The sequence below is a fragment of the Anolis sagrei genome, chromosome 5 (genome assembly GCF_037176765.1).
Source record: "Anolis sagrei isolate rAnoSag1 chromosome 5, rAnoSag1.mat, whole genome shotgun sequence".
Classification (NCBI taxonomy): Eukaryota; Metazoa; Chordata; class Lepidosauria; order Squamata; family Dactyloidae; genus Anolis; species Anolis sagrei.
In genome coordinates this window covers 148130937-148152014 of record NC_090025.1, presented here as the reverse complement: position 1 = coordinate 148152014, position 21078 = coordinate 148130937, and the positions used below count along the sequence as shown (strand labels likewise).

Sequence of the window (21078 nt, the reverse complement as noted above, 5' to 3'; positions counted from 1 at the left end):
TGTTCAATTGTTTTTATTTTTTAATTTGCTTTGTTTTAAATTGATCAAAGTGGTTGTCAGCCTGTTTTGAGTGTCCTTGGGGAGAACCTCACACAAACATTGTAATTTCTTTTAAAAACTTGAGCATAATTGCTCTTGCTGTTTAAATCTTTCTTTCATGCCAAATGAGGATGGAATGGGATAACTGTTTCAAAATGGCATCTGTACAACATTGTAGGATATAAAATGTAGACCTGAAAAAAGCTGAGCACATTGGTTTGCTTTCATCAAGAAAACAAGTAATAATTCCTCATTAGTTTCATTGAATCTTGATAGTACTACTACACAAACTTGCTGAATAAGAGGTTTATATCCAAATACTTGGTTACCATTTCAAGCACATTACTGCCTTCAGTTGATGAAAGTAATATGGTACCTTTTCATACATTCTGAAAGTTTCCAGATGGTAGGATGTAGGGAAGGGAATACAATCACTTTACTGTTCTTGATCTCATATACAGTAACTTTCCTCCCATAGAAAGTAGACAAACAATTAATTGGTTTATCTAGCTCCATATTGTTTACAGGGACAAGCCTTCACAAGCTCTTGGTGCTCAAATTCTACTTGCATCTAAATTGAACACACATAAGCTATCTGAGCCTGTGTAAATAACTTGGATGGAAGAAGATGCTGTGCTACCACACGCAAGAATCACACGGAGGAGAAAAGAGCTCAATGTATACTGCAATGCAGAAGTCCCACCTTGAGGTTATCAGCATGTGTACTACTATGTTTACATCTTCCATTTTCAGGAATAGATGGTGTTAAAACTAAATAATATAAATAATATAAACTAAATGGTAAACATTTCTGACCATCTCATCAAAGTTGACTTGATGAGAAATAGCAATAATAATAACATTTTATTATCCATCTCTTCTCATGGTTTGTTGTTGGCCACAACAATAGACATGGATAAATAGGACCATACAAATACATATATTTAAATATAGAACAAATATTTATATACTCAAATTCATAGTTTAAAGTTGACTGGGCAGCGCCCACCGAAAGAGACAACTATTTTATTGTGTTCTACATTCTGACAGCCCATTAGATGCAAATCCCTTCCGGCAGGTCATTCCACAATCTGTGTGGGGCCTGATGAAAAGGTCATCCGGGTGTCAATTGATGGTCGGGTTCTGACTGTTAGAAGTAAATGTCCCCAGGCCCCAGGCAGTAATAACAACAAAGCCACTACAATAGTTAGGAGTAAAGAAGAGGAACCTGGATTTTTCTGGGGAAGAAGCAGCAGTACAAGAGACATAGTGAAAACAGGGAGATTATATCACAGGAATAAATATATCATGCCCCATCTAATCTCGTTTATGGGATTCAACAACCAGTAACAAGAGTAAGCAAGAATGTCATACCAAACAGTATGGAAGATATGTAGTCAAACTTGACCAGATAGCTCCAGCAATCAGTCTGTACCAAGTACTAGGCAGCCATAAATCCGATTAAAGCCAAGGAGTGCTTACAGTGCTGGTTACCTTTGGAAAACAGCAATTAAGAATGGTGTCACATGATGGCACTTCTAACAGTAGCTATATAAAAGGTATCACTGCTGACTCTCAGCCATTGCATACTCCACTAAACACAGCTGCTAATTTAAAAATAGAAGCCATAAATAATAACTTCCCCTGCACCTGGCTCAATTTGTCACACTCATTTTATATTTCTTTACAAGTCAAGGAGTTAATTAATGAGCTGTTTTTGGCAGGGCTGCCACAATGGCCCCCTTCCTACATCTGTCTATCAATTTGGCATGACTGTAACTTTAGTCAGGAGCATCAGGAGGTAGCATCATACACCACCATGCCATTACTGCTATGCTTTAGATTTTATAGGAAAACAAATGTAATGACAGTCCATCACTGGGACCCCTTCTACACTGCCATTTAAAATTCAGATCATCTGCTTTGAACTGGATTATATGGCAGTGTAGACTCACTGGAATATGTGGCAGTCTAAAAGGGACCTGCATTGGTGACTCTTTACAGAAAGATATTATGCTCAAAACACTGCTACTTTTCATCATTTCAATCAACAATCTCATTTAGCAGTTGAAGACCAATTCAACACCATGAACAGACTGTGATGCTTCCATAGATAATTCCAATGCAGTTCAAATGTAACAGAATCAGGATACACAGGTAGTTATGTATATCTCTTAATAGGCTGGGATTTATGCAAAGGGAAAAGTGGAAGCATGCGACATTCATTAGTAGGGTTTAACTTAGCCTTGCTAAACACAATAAATGTTGTAATTATATGTTTCCCATATAATTTTATTGGAACAATATGAGGAACAGGGAAGCGTACAAGAATGGATATTGAAGGGGGCATTTTAAACATTTTGCATCTTTGTCTTCTTCCATTGCTGCCTAATACTAACAAAGTTTCTATAATGTTGAAAAAGAAAAGAGTAAATAAAAAGTACATTTCTTTTCTAATCTAAAACAGTAGGATAGAAAAGTGGTTATACAGTGTTTGGAAACAAAGAAACAGAAAAGTTGAGAAAGGGAAAATAGAAAGCCCTAACTAATGCTTCCTACCCTGGTTTTGCTGTCTTCTTCATAATAAAAAAACTATTCTTTTTATCATAAAAACATATCTCTGGTAGTTTATTTTTTTCAAGATTCCTTGGATACCATGGGGATCCTGTTATTCTTGTCACCAACTTCTCTATTTTTCTTTTCTTGTTATTTCTACATCCATGTACTACTAATCTTCCCTTGGTGCTATAGAAATCTAATGATTTCATTTTCATTTCTTCTTTTAAATAGTCAATTAAAGGCTGCCATTCTTCAGGTTTGGAAGAATCTGGCGATGGTATACGCCTAGTCAGTTTGTCCATCTCTAATTATTACAGTATTAGATTTATTCTTCAAATTTGGGAGGGTATGGCAATTTATTTATTTATTTTATTATTTATTATTTATTTAAAAGTTTTATATATCGACCTTCTCACCTCTCTTGAGGGACTCAGACCGATTTCCAACCATAATATCATATACAGTCAATAAAACATCATACTTCATATTGCAATAAAACATTAAAACATTAAAAACAGCAATTACATTCAATAAATACACTACAATGGTCAGTCGTCCCACTAAATTTGATGTTCATCATCCTCCATCCATATCTCGGGGTGTTGGCTCACTCATCGAATGCCTGTCTCCATAACCACATCTTCACCTGCTTCCTGAATGTCAGGATAGAAGGGGCGGTTCTGATCTCTGGTGGGAGAGAGTTCCAGAGTCGAGGGGCCACCACCGAGAAGGCCCTGTCCCTCGTCCCCACCAGACACGCTTGCGAGGCCGGTGGGACCGAGAGCAGGGCCTCTCCAGACGATCTTAATAATCTTGATGGTTCATAGGGGAGAATACGTTTGGAGAGGTAAACAGGGTCGGAGTCGTTTAGGGCTTTATAGGTTAACACCAGCACTTTGAATTGTGCTCGGAAGCTAATTGGCAGCCAGTGGAGCTGGTGTAACAGCGAAGTGGTGTGCTCCCTGTACCCAGCACCCGTTGTATAAATCGTATCGCAATTGTATAAATCTGATCAATTTGTCAGTTTCTGTCAGATCCATCATTTTTGTAATCTATAAATCTTGAGCGGGAATTTCAGTAATAGCAAATAATGAAAAACTCTTCTCCTCTTGTTTAGTGAGGTTAGTCCATTTATATTTAAATAAAGTATTCTCAGTCCTTGTTCTTTCTTTCTTTTTTCTTTTTTTTAGTAGATGATCATCCAATTCTTCTTCATTATGTAGAGTGGCCTGCCATTGTAGTTGAACGTTTTCTTCATCCAGGATCTATTGAGGCTGCCATCTCTTCCTGCCCTCCCAGATATTCTCCTAGGCAACGTTTCTTGGGGTGCGTATTCAGAAAACCACACTGAACAGACCACATCAGCTCCAGCGTACTCTACTTGTGCGTACTCTACTTGCATCTTTTTGTGCCACTTCAATTATCTTTATTTTCTGTTTTTGCTGTTCATGCTGCTTCAAAATACCACTCATTGTGTCTGCCATCCGTTGCATATTTTTCTTCATATCTTGTTGCCCTTTATTTAAATAATCTTCAGCTTGTGTAATTCTCTTGTTAATCCTGGCCTTAAAATTTTTCATTCCATCTGTAATGTCTGTTAATTGGGACAAGATTTCTTTCATTGGATATTCTTCTTGTAGAAGACATCTTGTGACATCTGTAGACGGTCCATGTTTCACAAGAGTATAACAGGGTTGGGAGGAAAATAGCTTTATAATAGTTGTTTCCCTGCTTTCTGTATTTCAAGCTGTCATCATCATCAGCAATCACTCATGTCCATGTATGATTGTCTTCCAAGTGTAATGTCCAAGTGTTGGGTCCGTAGCTGTCTGTGGAGACCTATACTTGATCTACATGTTCTTCTACAGTGACAACATCATTTCCAAGTGGAAAGTGGTCCCGGTCAGGTTTGTCTTGATGTGCCTTCCTCTTGACACGTTTTTTCCTTTCACCTCCATTTGTGCCTCTTCAAATTCCACAGCACTATTGGTCACAGCTGACCTCCAGTTAGAACAATCAAGGGCCAGAGCTTCCCAGTTCTTGGTGTCCATGCCCCAGATTTTAAGGTTGGCTTTAAGCCCATCTTTAAATCTTTTTCCCTGTCCACCAACATTCCATTTTCCATTCTTGAGTTGGGAGCATACTAACTGCTTTGGGAGACAGTGATCGGGCATTTAGACAACATGGAAAATCCAGCCAAGTTGATGGCGGAGGATCAATGCTGGTGGGTTTTGCTTCTTCCAGCATGCTGACATTTGTCCGCCTGTTCCCAAGAGATTTGCAATTTTTTGGAGGCAACATTGATGGAAACGTTCCAGGTGTTGAGTGTGACTTCTGTAGACAGTCCATGTTTCATAAGAGTATAACAGTAGGTCTCCCTACAAATGTCCCGATCCTCAAACACACTCTGCTTCATTCAGAAAAATGCTGCACTCACAGAAGTCAGATGGTTGTATTTTAGTGTCAATGTTGACTTGTGGAGAGGTGGCTGCCAAGGTAACTGAAATGGCCAAGGTGTTCGAACATCACACCATTAAACTGTATTTCTGGCATTGCAAAGGGATTTGCTGTTGCCTCCTGAAAGAGCACTTTGGTTTTCTTGATGTTCTGTGAAAAGGCCAAGCTCTCAAGTTGTATTTCAAGCTGTATCTCAGCTCTCTTGTTTTCTCTATGGTTTTATCTCTATGGTTTATCTCTATATTCACTTCTTGTCTTAGCTACTGTTTGGACTCAATCCCAGAGGCTCCATGTGGACCCAGGATCTTATGGCTATTGAGTTCTTAGGTGTGTTAAACAATTTTAATTCCCATGATTCTTAAACCATAGTTTTTAACAAATTACTTCATTGTCACCTTTTGTAATTTTTCTCACAGATAGTGTCATCAAGCATACTTAGAAAACTCTTGAAGAATAGTTCTTCTAATTAGATTTTAAAGTCCTTTATTTCTGCACTTTCCAACAGAAGAAAAAAAAGCAGTTTATTTCTCAGATATGGTTTTTTCATCCATGAAGTTGGGAAGCTTACAACAGATTTAAGGGCATCTTTTTATTTTTTCAGCCTTGTGTAAATATAGTATTTTAAGAAGTGAATATGAGCTGCTTTTGTCTGCATCTGCTTGCATGACAACATCTCTGGGGTGTGTGATGTCTTCCCCTCCTCTTATCCCTTCTCCTATTTCAGAGGGGAAGGTGAGATCCTTTGAGTCTTGAGGGATTTGCATCTGTCCTTTTTCTTTCTGAAAATGTATTTCTCAACTCCATATGGTTAATAAACCCCCAAGGACATCCCAGTGTTCAGCCAGCTCACTGAGACACTGTTTGCAGCTCCATTTCTTCATGGGATGTTATACTTCTTTTATTGTTTGTTCTGAAAATAGCCCTTCTCTTTTGAGGACACCATATCTTCAGCATTCAAGGAGCAATATATAACTGCTGGTTAGAATGAGCCTTTTCTCTCTACAGTGACAACCTTTTCCCCCTCCAAAATCAATACAAGGCCTGTGGTTACATATGTGTCAGATTCACAGTGGGATACAACCTATGGCATTACTAAAGCTGGATAGCACAAATTTTCTCTCTTCCCTCTGCCATGCTTAGAGCATCATGCCGAGCAGATTCTTAGCACTGTTAGTGTTGACAGTTCTGTTAGCTGGAAGATTGAACACCTTCCTGAAATCAATTCTCTAATATAAAATCAAATGATCGATGACATCAACACCAACAGCCTCAACTCTTCGGCAATGCATATATAATTTTAACCCAGCAAAGAATATGTAGTTCTTGCTATCAAGGGAAACAACAATTCTGGAAAGTTATTTTTTGTTCTTTTATGCAATGCAATTTTGCTGAAGTAGCTTAGTTCATGGAAGTCTGGTTCTCCATGCATGCCAAGTTGGCTTTCTCTTTCTTGCTCTCCTCTCTATGGACCCCATCACATTGATGAGATCCAGTATTCCAATTCTCCAGCCTCCATGGTGAATCAGGAGGCAGTGGGGCAATCCTGGTGCCCAATGCCCTGCCTTGCCACCAGCTTATGCTTCCTCATCACGTGTGGGGAAGTTTGGCCATGTGGTTTCCCCCTGTGGTAGCCACATTGTTCCAAATGGAACATGAGGATGCTCTGTGTTGACACTACAGTGTCCTACAATGCTGCCACCCCAGTTGACCCACAGACTCTGCTGGAACTAAGGCTACATCGGGTGATGGGCTCTGTGGGTCAACGGGGCAGAAGCATCTTAGGACACTGAATTTTCATCATGTGACGAGGTCCTATGCCTGCAGTGTTAAAGATTGGAACTCTCCATTTTCATTTTCATTTTTTTCTATTTAGTGATCTATTGTAATAAGGTTAGCAAGAAACTCATGCTGTAAACCATGTTTAAAGTTGTCTTCTTTAAAAAAAACCCGAGGTAAGGTTCGGCTTTTTCAAATCACACAACAAAATGCCGTTACTAAATTTAAAAATATACAAATAATTATGATTGTGCTGAAAGAGGAAAGGGGAGGAAAAGGTGTCTGAGTCTGGGGTGAGACTTGTTCTTGTAATGACAAATCCTGATTTATTGTGCCATCTGAACTCAGATACTAGCCAGCTGAAAGTAAGTATGGATTGAAGTGCTTTATTATAGTTTGTCCTACTTGTTTTATTATCATTTAATTACATACTCCAAGGAACGCACAACCTCTGCAGTAATTTCACTTTCCATATTTAATCCTCACAACTGTCCTGTGAGGTAATTTAGACTGAAAGATAATGACTGGCCCAAAGTCATCTACTCAGCCACATGGCTGTCAAGATATTTTAACTCAATCATGTTCTAACATTGAAACATTCCACATTTTGTTCCTGAAACAACTGTTGTGAGAAGCAAATGAGGGACTGGTAGGCTGATCATGACCTTCCCAGTTCTTCTGTGCCTGATTAAACTGAACTAAGATTTTGCTGGGCTGGCAGCAAATTTGGATTCTGATGCCCAGATGAAAACCACAAATATTGACTTGTGTTTCAACATTTCATGAGTGCCCAGCATTGTTTATATAAGTTTGCAACAATACAGTGCGTGCAAGCTCCAACTGTGAATAATACAAGAAGACTGGTGTAGAATATTTAAATAATATGTTGTGACAAATGTTGTCTCTAACATTTTTTTCCAGTTATATACAATCCACTCTTATCCAATTATATTCACAAGATAAAAGTATTTTACAGACTGTTTTAAAGAAGTCTCTGGGACTAATTATTGACTATATAACATACTCTCTACTGAAGTAATGTAAATTAATTTGGATGTTTTATGTTCATGTTTTATGTTAGCAATCATTTTTGATAGATTACATTTTAAGTTATACTTGTTATATTTAACATGTCTTTTATGTGGGGTTATTCTGGGTTATTATATTTGTACTTATTTTCACTGAGGTATTGAATGTTTGCCTTTTTGTTTGTTATGATCTGCCCTGAGTCCCCCAGGGGAGACAGGGTGGCATATAAATAAGACAAGTTAGATATGATCTCACCAGGCCCGTGGCCAGGATTTTGATTCGGGGGGAGCTGAGATTAATTCTGGGGTGGGGGGGGGGCTGAGTCTGAGTGAAAGAAGGTCTACCCTAGCAAACCTTTTGTATCATTACCCCAATACCCCCATGCATATGGGATATACTGAGCATGGTGATCAGATCATGATATGAATAAACATAACAGTTAAAATAATGTACCAGTAAGGCCTTCTCACGGACCACCTTGAGATTTTCGAGTGGGGGGGGGGCTGAAGCCCCTCAAGCCCCCCCCCCCCCCGGCTACATGCCTGGATCTCACTAACATTCCTAGCGAATAGGCAGTGGAAGTGAAGAACAGATTTAAAGGACTAGATTTAGTAAAAAGAGACCCAGAAGAACTATGGACACAAATCTGAGACATTGTTCAGTAGGCGGCAACAAAGTAGATCCCAAAGAAAAAGAAAACCAAGAAGGCAAAATGGTTGTCTGCTGAGACAATGGAAGTAGCCCAAGAAAGGAGGAAAGCAAAAGGAGACAGTGATAAGGGCAGATATGCCTAGTTAAATGCACAATTCCAGAGGTTAGCCAGAAGAGATAAGGAACTATTTTTAAACAGGCAATGCATGGAAGTGGAAGAAGACAACAGAATAGGAAGTACAAGAGACCTCTTCCAGAAAATTAGAAGCTTTGGAGGTAAATTTCAGGCAAAAATTGACATGATAAAAAACAAAGATGGCAGGGACCTAACAGAAGCTGAAGAGATCAAGAGAAGATGGCGAGGCTATACAGAAGATCTGTATAGGAAGGATAATAATATCGAGGATAGTTTTGACGGTGTGGTGAGTGAATTAGAACCAGACATCTTGAAGAGTGAGGTTGAATGGGCCTTAAGTAGCATCAGGAGATGACAGGATCCCAGCTGAACTGTTTAAAATCTTGAAAGATGATGCTGACAAGGTGATGCATGCCATATGCCAGCAAATATGGAAAACACAAGAATGGCCATAAGACTGGAAGAAATCAACTTATATCCCCATACAAAAAAAGGGAAATGCTAAAGAATGCTCAAACCTTCGTACAGTGGCCCTTATTTCTCATGCTAGTAAGGTAATGCTCAAGATCCTGCAAGGAAGACTCCAACAATACATGGAGCGAGAGTTGCCAGATGTACAAGCTGGGTTTAGAAAAGGCAGAGGAACGAGAGACCAAATTGCCAATATCCGCTGGATAATGGAGAAAGGTAGGGAGTTTCAGAAAAACATCTATTTCTGTTTTATTGACTATTCTATTCTATGTGTGGATCATAATAAATTGTGGCAAGTTCTTGGTAGTATGGGCATACCAAAACACCTTGTACCTCTCCTGAGGAATCTGTATAAGGACCAAGTAGCAACAGTAAGAACTGACAGCAGACTGGTTTAAGATTGGGAAAGGCGTGCAGCAGGGTTGTATACTCTCACCCAAACGATTCAACTTGTATGCAGAACACATCACGTGATGTGCGGGGCTTGACGAATGCAAGGCTGGGGTAAAAATTGCTGGAAGAAACATTAACAACCTTAGATATGTAGATGATACCACTTTGATGGTCGAAAGTGAGGGGGAGCTAAGGAGCCTTCTAATCGAAGTGAACGAGGAAAGTGCAAAAGTGGGTTGCAGTTAAACATAAAGAAACAAGATTATGGCAACTGGACTGATTGGTAACTGGCAAATAGAGGAAGCAAACGTGGAGGTCATGACAGACTTTGTATTTCTAGGTGCAGAGATTACTGCAGATGCAGACTGCAGCCAGGAAATCAGAAGAGAAGATGCTTACTCCTTGGAAGGAGAGCAATGACCATTCTCAATAAAATAGTGAAGATTAGAGACATCACACTGGCAACAAAGATCCGCATAGTTAAAGCAATGGTATTCCTCGTAGTCACCTACGGATGTGAGAGCTGAACCATAGGGAAGGCTGAGCAAAGGAAGATAGATGCTTTTGAACAGTGGTGTTGGAGGAAAGTTCTGAGAGTGCCATGGACTGCCAGAAGATCCAACCAGTCCATCCTCCAGGAAATAAAGCCTGACTGCTCATTGGAGGGAAGGATAGGAGAGGCAAAGATGAAGTACTTGGGCCACATCATGAGGAGACAGAGAAAGCTTAAAGAAGACAATGATGCTGGGGGGAATGGAAGGAAAAAGGAAGAGGGGCCGACCAAGGGCAAGATGGATGGATGGCATCCTTGAAGTGACTGGCTTGACCTTGGAGGAGCTGGGGGTGGTGATGGCTGTCAGGGAGCTCTGGCATGGGCTGGTCCATGAGGTCATGAAGAGTCGGAAGCGACTGAATGAATGAACAACAACAACAACACTGACATAATCTTTTGGGGTTAGGTAGGGCTGCTGAGGATGGGTTTGGACTCCATTTACAAAATGTTTGAGGTTGCTCATCAATAGCAGCAAATCTGCATAATGGGTAAAGGTACTGCTGAGTGATTGCAAGCTGGCCAAGTAAGTACCTCTGGGTGGTAACTTCAACCAAATGAGAAAGGGGAGGAATCCATGGATTATAGTCTTCTTCAACTTCTTTCCCTCCCATCCTCTATCTGGCTTCCTGCAGATAGAAAGTGATTCCAAAGTGATGGCTGTTTCTGCAGTGTTCTTGGAAAGCAGGTGGCCATGTGCGGTGAGAAGGGACAGTGATGTGGATATCTGGTGAGGTGAGTGGAGTGAAATGTGGGAGGTTCGTTGGGACCTACAACAGCATAGAACCAGGCTCAACTGGGAGCAGCAGGACTTTCCTCCTTTGCCCCCATAGTCAGATAGCTTCACTTGGCAGCTATGATAGCAACTGCTGAGAAGTCCAGCTTCCTTTTCCTGGCCTGTTTGTTAACAACTTTGAGTTACTAGCAAAATCTTTATATTTCATGAATGTATGTCACATTTTCTATATCATTGTTAATTTCTTTTAAAGTTTTCTGATTTTACAGTGGGTGCCATGTTTCTTATGCATAGTGATACTAGTGCAAAAGATACAAGTCCTATGCACCATGGGGCCAAATGAGCGTATGCAGGAATGAATGGACTCCCTTGTGTCCACGTGATTCACAGGGCCCATTCACCTTAACACAGGAGAATGCCACTTAACATTAAGAAGATTCTCAGGATGCCTATGTTTTGGACCAGTGTAAGCAGTTGCAGCTGACCCTAGACTAGCACCACTGTTTTGAGCACATGTACATAGGCCCATGGTCAGGTTCAGGGCTGCTATATGGATGGCAAACTCCCAGTGATTTGCATTGCCCCCCTCCACTAGCCATGATCCTAGGTATGGATGACTAGGATTGTAGCCCAGAGTGGTTTACACATGAACAGACATGGAATGGTTACGAGTGCGTCCTCCAACAAAATAACCCAGGATCCACCTCTGGATCCTAATTTTCTATACATAGTACAGGCTTGCATTTCTGGCCCTGACTCATAAAGGAAAGTTATATGTTCTGATCAGTAGACAGAAAAAGCACATTCTATAATACAGTGTCACCTGTATGCCCTTATTTATTAATTTATATACATTATTATGTATATAAAGGGCAGACAGGTGACATTATTATAGAATGTGCTTTCTTTGTCTTCTAAACAGAATGTATAATTTTAGTTTAAAGCTACTTTTGTGTACTTTCAGGGTTACTGCGCCACTTGACTTGAGATAAGGATGCCATTTGCTGCCCTGTTGCAGACCAAAAATAATCAAAAGCTGGCCTAAGGAAAAATCATTTTTATCCTATCATGAACTCTTTGTATGTGTTTCAGTAATGTAAATCATTGGGCAGCCTGCAACACAGGGGTCATATGTGATCCTTCACCCAATGGCTCAAGATCCAATATAGAAATTCTTTAAATAATAAAATAATTGACTTTTCTTGAACTAAAAAGCTACTTTCCAGAGCTGCTAGCCAGAACAATTTGTTACTCTCTGGGTAGTCTGCTCGGCTGAAACAAGGGAGAGGATGAGGGCATGGAATAAAGATGTGTTAGAAAGAAAGATGGAATGGCAAGATAGAGAGAAAGGAGGGAGAGGGCTTTGCCCACTGCTGACATGTGGTACCTAACAGATAACTCTTGAAAAATTGCTGCCTTCATTATAAATAGGTTCCACTGCCACAACCTACATTTCTCCATGAATACTATATATATATTTTTTAGGAGATATGATAAAGGATTGTGCTCTAGTAAAACAGCTTTTAAAACCTTGGGCAAAATAATTTACAAGTTATGGGATTTCCTTATGATTCTAACTTCTTTATTGTCTTTTGAAAGAAGCAAATTTAGAGTAATGTGGGGCAACGTAATATAAAAAACTTGTTTTCTGTATGTGTGTGTCTACACACACATGTGGAAAGGCACATTTTTCCATATGGCCATATTAGAAAACCTAAGCAATTTCTCCCTTTGGTGTGCATGCATGCGTTTTTAAAATCATATTTCTTTAGAATGTATAAATGAAATCTACTTAGATTTCAGGTAATAATTTATGGGTTAGATTGTTGCAAAGTTTAATAGCCTTTGTTATCCATGCATTAAGAAATGACAAATTGCAGAATTAATGTGAGACACATGATGAAATGCTACCAGCCTATTCAATCAGATCTCATTTGGATGATAAAAAATATGATAAGATGTAATTTCTTTTTCAGATGTGAGAAAGTAACCAAATGGAGTGAAGCAAAAAATGAGAGAGTTAAAAAGTTTTCCACGGCAGCAGTTTGTGGCTTACATAGCAATCTAAAACTCTGCTTCTGGTCCAAACAATAAAGAAACTACAATGCGCTGCTCCCTGTCTCCAGTAAAGGTTCAAGCCTTTAAAGGACCTAGACTGGATTCACCATTCAACTGACATGGAAGCCAGCAGTCACCATATATTTCCCCATTTATATAACTATTTCCAATAATATTGCCACCAACTCACACATTTTACTTTTGTCCCTAAAATCAGGAGCATCTCTACCATAATGTAAAATGAGGCAACAGACTGTGGGAGAGGAAACAAGTTGTTAGGCAGATACTTTGCTATTGCTTTTTGGCAAGATGGATGAGGGATGTTAATGTCTCACATGATAACATTTCTTAGCTGTGTTAAGGTACTATGTACCTTGGACTTAGGTGCATAGGGTTATCAATTGCTACTCTGCCTCAGATTGCAAAATGTCTTGGTCCAAGCCTGCCACAGTATTTTTCTTAAAGCACTTTCATATCACTTTACCACAAGTTATATGCAAAGCTAATTTAACCAACTGTCAGCTGATATTTGTATTATTTGCAGGGACATCTTGTCCAAGGAAGCATCTGCACCATTTAATACCACGTTTACTGCCTTGGCGCAATGCTATTGAAGTCTGGAATCTAGTTTGGAGATACACTGGCACTCTTTGGCACAGAAGGCTATAGGCATGATTTCATAGCCATGACAGCAGTTAAAGTGATGTCAAACTGCATTAATTTTATAGTGTAGATGCACCTTACAATGAACAATCAAATCCTGGATGTATAATAATACTTTTTGGTGAGCAATAAGAACATAACAATGTTCTATAAGTTACAGAATGCAAATTGCAAGTAACATAATGAGTGGTAGTATCATTACTTTTAATAACTTTTCATCATTCCTTTTTCTTGTTTTTGGTGTGTGTCTGAAAGGGCTAAAATATTTCCTGAGGACATACCCTCTCCCATTTTAGGTGATTTTCCTACATTAGTAAATGTAATTTTTAAAAGAAGTAAAAAAGAGGGATAAGTTGCTTATTTTACAAGTTAAAAATTACATTTTGCATTGTCAGTTGTAAAAAAAATGCTGTTGTCTTTTTAATAAATAACATGATGCATTTTAAAACAGCTTTCTAAGATATATGAATTTATTAACAAATTATTAGAACATTGCCATGACAAGGCCTGTTTATAGAATACAAGGACCCACCTACACTGCTATATCATGCAAGTTGAAACTGCATTATATCGTCAGTGGGGATTCATATAATGCAGTTCAATACAGCTGAGGGCCCATCCAGACAGTACCTTCATCCCAGGAGCTTCCACAGCAAACAGGAGGGTGGCCAGATGCCATTCCCTATAAACATGGAAACAATTGCTACAAAAGGCAAAATGTGAGATTTCCAGGTGCCAGAATATTGCGGTTTTGAGCCGAATATGCCTGTATGCCCCCACAATCAAAGAATGGAACTTTTGCAGTGATTCGCTGCAGTGATTCTCTGCATATCTACATCTTGAGGTTTTTCTTAAAAAACCCACTGAAGTTTCTGGCAGAAGTTCCACGACAGCCATCTTGGGAGCCTCTAAATCTCACAACAAAGTATCAAGTCTGTACTATGGTGGCAGAAATTTTGGGACCAAGAGACCTCTTCAGAAGTCCCAGGATTTTTTTCTCCTGTTTAAAACCTGTGATTTAGTACTGGAAGTGCCCTGAGTCTACACTGACCATATATGCATTTTCACACTTCATTATATGGCAGTGTAGATGGGTTCCAACACTCAAAATGCTCAATTGTATGTATGACTTCACACATATATTTTCTCTCAGTTGGTGGGGGGGGGGTGTCTTGTTTATGGGATCACTTCTGAAGGAAATGAGTTGCGTCTTCATTTGCAGCTCCTTTAGAAGAGTAGGAAAAATATTTTATTTCTGCCCAACCTTTCCAGCTTTTATGAAGGTGATTTCTTTTTCTTTTTGCCATGCCATTTTATATTGTCTCCTGACACTTTTATTCATTTCATGTGATATTGTTTTAAGTTTTATTGTTTGCTGCTTTGGGAACTACAATGCTAAAAATGCTTTATTGCCTTGAGTAATAAAATCAAACACTTTTCTGTAAGAAACACACTTGATCTGGTGTGTTTTTTTAAATGCACAAATCAAAATACAAAATGTGTAGCAAAGTAATCACCAAGCCACCATTAATTTACAGTCAATATTTGCATACTGCAATGGAATATAAGATATACAATATAACAGTTTCAGGCTCATGGCTCACATTATTTTAGATTTCACAATGAAGAACCAGATTCATTTCTACAGACAGTGAGTAGCTTCTATATTTATTCTTTTTATATATCTTGCTTTCCAGTGCAATATTCCCTAATATTTTACAGATAAAATATGGACATCTTTGCATACCTCTATATTTTACAACTTGAAAAAGTGTTTTGGATTACCATCTCAGAATTCTCACCACTGCTCATATTCATTGGAGATTTCTGGGAACAGTAGTCCAAAAACAACTTTTTCAACAACTATTGAATATGCTCCTCCATGTCCTTCCCATAGGGAAATGAAACAGCATTTTTCATTTGCTGCTAGACACTTTTTAAAAAAAATGGGAATTTACAACAGGCCATTATTTTATTGACATATCTTTGTCTTTAAAAGCTTCAGCTGTTGTCACAGTACATTAGGCTTAATAACTCTGGCAACAGATTATCACTTTTTCTTTTTTTCAGCTTTTTGCGAAAGGGGAAATAAGAAGACCGTTATTTCAATGATCTTTTCTCCAGACTTTTTATTAACCATTGTATCATTTCTAATGAACTGGGATGGGGAATTTCACAACCTGTACACATGTACAATCGCAGCAGCAATTTCAACACAAGAAAAGCTTCATGGAAAGCACCAATGCAGTTGACAGAGATGAATGTGTTATGGGTATTTTTAGGTAGGATTGTGGAAATCCTCAAATAGCACAAGATCAGTTCTAGCTAAGAAGAAAAAGACTAAAACTCATGGAAAGAAGTGATGAGACAGATGATTTCGTCATATGGTCAAATTTACTTGTCCTATGACACTTTCACCACAGTTCAGGAACAGAAACTGCTGGATCCAATCAAGTAATATAGAGCTGCTACTGGCAAGACTCTATTCCTGAATTGTGGTGAAAGTGTTGTAGGACAGAGCAAAGAGAACACAGGAGGTTTCCCGTCTTCTCATTGCCAACAACAGAGCAAGAGCAGGGGCAAGCCAGGTAGTGACACTTTCTTCCATGGGATTAGAAAGGCAGCGCTACAGGCGATGCAGAGCATGGGGCAACAGAATCCTCTGCTGCCCACTGGATTCACTGCATTGCCTGGTGAATCCCTCTGCTGTTGCTGATGTTGGGTGACTTCATGTGATAAGATCCAGAGAGACAGGGAGGACTGAGTACATAGCTATGTTGGGGAACAAAACAAATTGAGGGCATTGCCAGCACTAAAAATATTGTCTCCCAATTTTCCTTCAGTCTCCAAATGTCTAGCATAGCAATAACTTAAAACCTCATGTAACAATGCCACCAATTGTAGGGATGTTACTGCTTTGTCAGAGTCTCCTACAATTTGTAATGAATCTACAAATTCGATAACACAGCCACTAGCCTGTAATATTTTGTTTATCTTCCTTTGATGTGTAGCGCGGCTTGACTCGAAAGTACACGAAACAGAGGCTTGGATTTAAGAGAAACTGTAATATGTTTATTGAGGTATGGAAGCTTAATGGTTTCAATGTTTCTTAACTCCTAGAGGTACATTCCTTTAGTGGTTACATTTATAATCTTTCATAAAACAACTCTTAAGAGGACTGTTCTTTCCGCTAGACAGGTTTTAAACTTATTTCCTTCAAAATGTGTTTCTTTCTTTAACAGATCACTCCAAGTACTAGCCTGTTCTTTACCTCTGTTTTCTCTGTTACAGTAAAGATTCTTACTGGGGTTCTCTTCCTTTTTCTTTTTTGCTCAAACTTTAACTACTAATTTAAGCCTAACCCTTCCTGATTCTCAACACAGTAGAACCAGCCTTCCCTGTGGTTCTCTGACCACAGACTGCCTATTTAAAATGCCTGCCCTTGCTAAGTGGCAGTTGGCTCCTCCCCCTTTACCATGGCAACCCATCTCAGAGTGAGCTGAGGTGGCTACCCGTCCCCCCAGTTATGCTATTTTAAATACTTACCCTGTTTAACACCTACTTATAATTATACATGACTGTAGGTTAAAATTCACACTTCACCACACCTCAGTTCAACCATCTAGAGAAACTGAACTAGACTATATTGTCACAATCTTATGAACACCAAGTCAATTTTGGTCAGTAGTTATTACTATTAGCTACATCCTCTCTTTTTACTGAAAACCAGGACTAAAGACAGTTTTCCAATGAAATGAACATTGCTATTGTGTGTCTTCAAGTCTTTTCTGGATTACGGTGTCCCTAATCACATGATTTTGGGCAAGATTTCCATGAGGCTGAGAGAATATGACTTGTTCAAGTTCACCCAGTGAGTTTCCATGGTTGAGTTATGCCATATAAAAAGTGGTATTTTCACATCCCTTTTCATTCTTGTAGTAAGGGAGTTCTTCTTTGCTTCCAAATTCTCTCCAGTTAGAAATTCTAAGTTTTTGTTTTCATATTCATGCTAGTGTTTCTCAATAGCTCATAAATAAACATTTAAGAACTTGAGATTTCAATGCTAAACCACTTCAGTGGAATTGCACAAGGAGCATGCAGTGTGTTGTAGTACCAGAGGAAGATGTAGTCGTTATGAAGACATTTTCCAGGAATATATTGTTTATTTCATCTATCAGCCCAACTGGAGAAAAGAGAAAGTTAGTTGCGGGCCATGTTATTTAATTAGAATAGACATATTTATTTATTTAGACTACTCATAAGCTACTTTTCAACAGAAGGGCTTCAAGCATTACTTGGCTTCAATATCAATAAAAGCCAACTAGACCCTACTGTCAAACTTTCAAAGACATGATATAAAAGGAAAAGAGGATGGGGATAGGAAAGAAAAACCAGAAAACCCAACAATTTCTCCTTAATATTCTTATAATGGCTGGATATAATATAGCTACTTTCTTATTACAACCAGCTGGAATATAAGCATCTCCAAAAACCAGAGGACTAAAAGCACCTCCTGGTCCCTCACTGTAGCCAAAGGAATGGCTGCTTTAAATGACCTGAGGGGGATGAACTGGTCTTTTCCTTGTTCCAGATTGATGGAATAGCTGATGGAATGACGGGAAGCTGTTTTTGTTTTCTTCTTCACTAAATTGATTCGTAAATGGGAGTATTACAATTTCTAGAACACCTCCACTCAAAGCAATACACATGCAAATATACTGAAAACTTTACAGCTTTGCTTGAAATAGTCTGGATAAAACAAAAATAAAAATGAGGAGCAAGATATAATGATTTCCATTACTGTCATACTATCTTCTTTTTATTAAAAAGAATGCAAGCTCCATTATTAGTTACTTTCAAGGGCAGAGGGGGAATAGGGCACTGCTAGCTTTTCTGAAAGCTGGTGGCCTTTGGGAGCATTCATTATAATAAAACACACTGTGGAAATCACTGGTTTGCTTTATGACATCTCAATTTACAAATTTCATTTATATGAAAATGACTTCCTGAAGGAGCATTGAAAGTAAGAAAATATTTTTTAAAATCTATTTATAAAGTATCAATTGACACCACATTTTATTGACTAGCTAGAATAAAAAGCTATTACTGCCTTGTTGTCAATGATGAGTGATAGAAATAAGTATCCCAAATGAGTTGACATAATTTACATTATTGACAGAGTTGTTGAATGTTTGTCTCACCAATGAGCTCAAGACACTATACAAGGCTTTCCTGCTTCACACTTTTTCCTCATAATAATCTTGTAAGCCCATCTGAGAGACAAGAACCCAAATCTCATATATATTTCAAGGACTTGAATCTGGAGCAACAACATTCCAGTCCAACTACTGCATCAGACTGGCTTTGGTTACACTGCTACCACAGTGAAAAAATGAAGAAACAAATTAACATTACAATGATCTGCTTAATATTGTCAGCAACATGGAAAACATTTCCAAGCCCATAGCAAAGAAATTGTAGATGCCACATATTGGCAATCAACTCTATTCTATTTAGAGTTGCAACTTGGTAATTTCAGATGCTGAAATTAATGAACTAATGCAAGAATAAAGGAAGTGCAGGTTATGGACTTCATGGGGTGCCCCAAGGCATCCTAGTTCCTTGACTGCTGTTCTTGTACCCTGTGCCTGCATTTTTCCTATCACCAATAACTACCATCTTGTAGCAAACACTGGGAATAATCTTGGTTAAATGGAAGGGAAATATTTTCTGCAAACCCAAATTGATTATTTCTCTAATAGAATAAAGGCCTTTACTGGAGAACACTGGAGAAGGCCTGCCAGTTATTTTTTTAAAAAAAATCTGGCATCCTCAAAAATAGGCCTGGCATTTGTATGCATCCTTCAAACCATCCTTGAAGAATATGCTCAGTTAGTCATCTGTGATTCTATAAGGTTTTGAAAAATATGAAGTAAGGATACTGTGGCAAACAAAGCTAGTCCCAGGTCACCTCAGAATGAGCATGATGTCCCAGATTGCTGGGCCTCAACTACAGTAAACACCCCTGTGGAGGTAATCCAGTCCCTGTGTTGTGAGAAATGTTTTCCCCATTGTAGGTTACTTTAGGTCAATTTCAGGGATCAAGTAACACAAAGCCCATCAAATGATTTTTGCTTTCTTCCAGCTTTCATCCGTTGCCTTTCATCCTTGAAATGGATCTGAAGTATGTTGAAAGAAGGGAGTTCAGAACTTGGGCAAGAAACCCTGGTGCACACCAGAACCTTTGCTAATGCCAGAAAACATGTGATGGGATCTGACAGATTCGCCTGTGTTGAATTGTTTCAGTGACGTAGGGTTCCTCACCATTTTGCTTTTACTGCATTTTCTTCTTAATAGTAATCTAGGCTTGAAATTGTGCTTGTGCTAGCTTTTTAACGTAACACTTGTCTGATGGAGGAAAGAAAAGTCTGGTAGGAGGGGGTCATGGCAAAGGAATTTATAATTACACTGGTGTAATGGAGGGAAGGAAGGCACGGGAAAAACTTATCATTGCTAAGGGATTTAAAAGTCTCCTGCTCGTGTGGACCATAATGACGGATATTAAGTGAGAGACTAAAAATATTCCTCAAAAAATGGGTAGGAGAAGAACAAACAGGCTTCCTTCCAGGAAGGCAAATGAGGGAGACTACGAGGAATATTATAGACTTAATGGAGTGTTATGACCAACATCACCAAATCAAAGTAGCCTTCATAGCGGTGGATGCCGAGAAGGCATTCGACAATATGAGATGGGAATTTTTTAAATCACTTTTGAGAGAGATGGACTTTGGCCTGGGATTCATAAATGCAATTGAAGCAATCTACTGTGAACAAAAAGCCACTTTGTGGATTAATGGATACCCCTCAAGCCCAATAACAATAAGAAAAGGCACAAGGCAAGGCTGCCCTCTCTCCCCCCTCATATTTATCACGTCTCTAGAAATTTTGCTAAAAAAGTTGAGGGAAAATAAAAACATACCCCCATTGAGTGTAGGCAAACAAGCTAACAAGTTCAGAGCATTCGCCGCCGACCTGATCTGTGTGGTGGAAAACCCAAGAGATCAAGCCCAGAATTGGATAGTGACAACAGAAATATACGGCAACCTAGCAGGTTTCAAAATAAATAAAGAAAAGATGAAGATATTGACAAAAATATGACTAAAGAAAACCAAGAGAGCCTCTCAAAAAACACAGGAATGCAAATAGTGAAAAAAATCAAATATCTAGGGATATATATCTCAGCTAAGAACTCCCAATTATTCAAAAATAACTATGAACCAGCCTGGATCAAGATCAGAAAGGATTTGAAAAACTGGACCAACCTCAATATTTCACTTCTTGGAAGGATTGCCATTATAAAGATGAATACACTCCCGAGGCTACTCTTTATATTCCAAAACTTGCCAATAATACAAAATAAAATAAAAATATTCAATGGATGGAATAAAGAGATAAGACGCTTCGTTTGGAAGGGGAAAAAAACCCCAGGATTAAGCATATCCATATGATAGATGCCCCCAGAAGAGGAAGCCTAGGGCTACCAGACCTAAACCTGTACCA

The 21078-nt window shown here is 38.8% G+C and overlaps 1 protein-coding gene across 6 annotated transcripts in view; it reads right to left on the bottom strand.

Annotated features, from left to right (window-relative positions):
• Positions 1-21078, bottom strand: part of SYT1 (synaptotagmin 1) — a 399960-nt gene that overhangs the window by 145407 nt on the left and 233475 nt on the right. Inside the window, exon 4 of one of the 6 annotated variants that reach the window (XM_067469113.1) lies at positions 1414-1533. The exons of the other annotated variants lie outside the window; for them this stretch is intronic. The gene's annotated coding sequence lies outside the window, so the exon portion shown is untranslated. The remainder of the gene's footprint in view (positions 1-1413; positions 1534-21078) is intronic. 6 annotated transcript variants of the gene reach the window in all.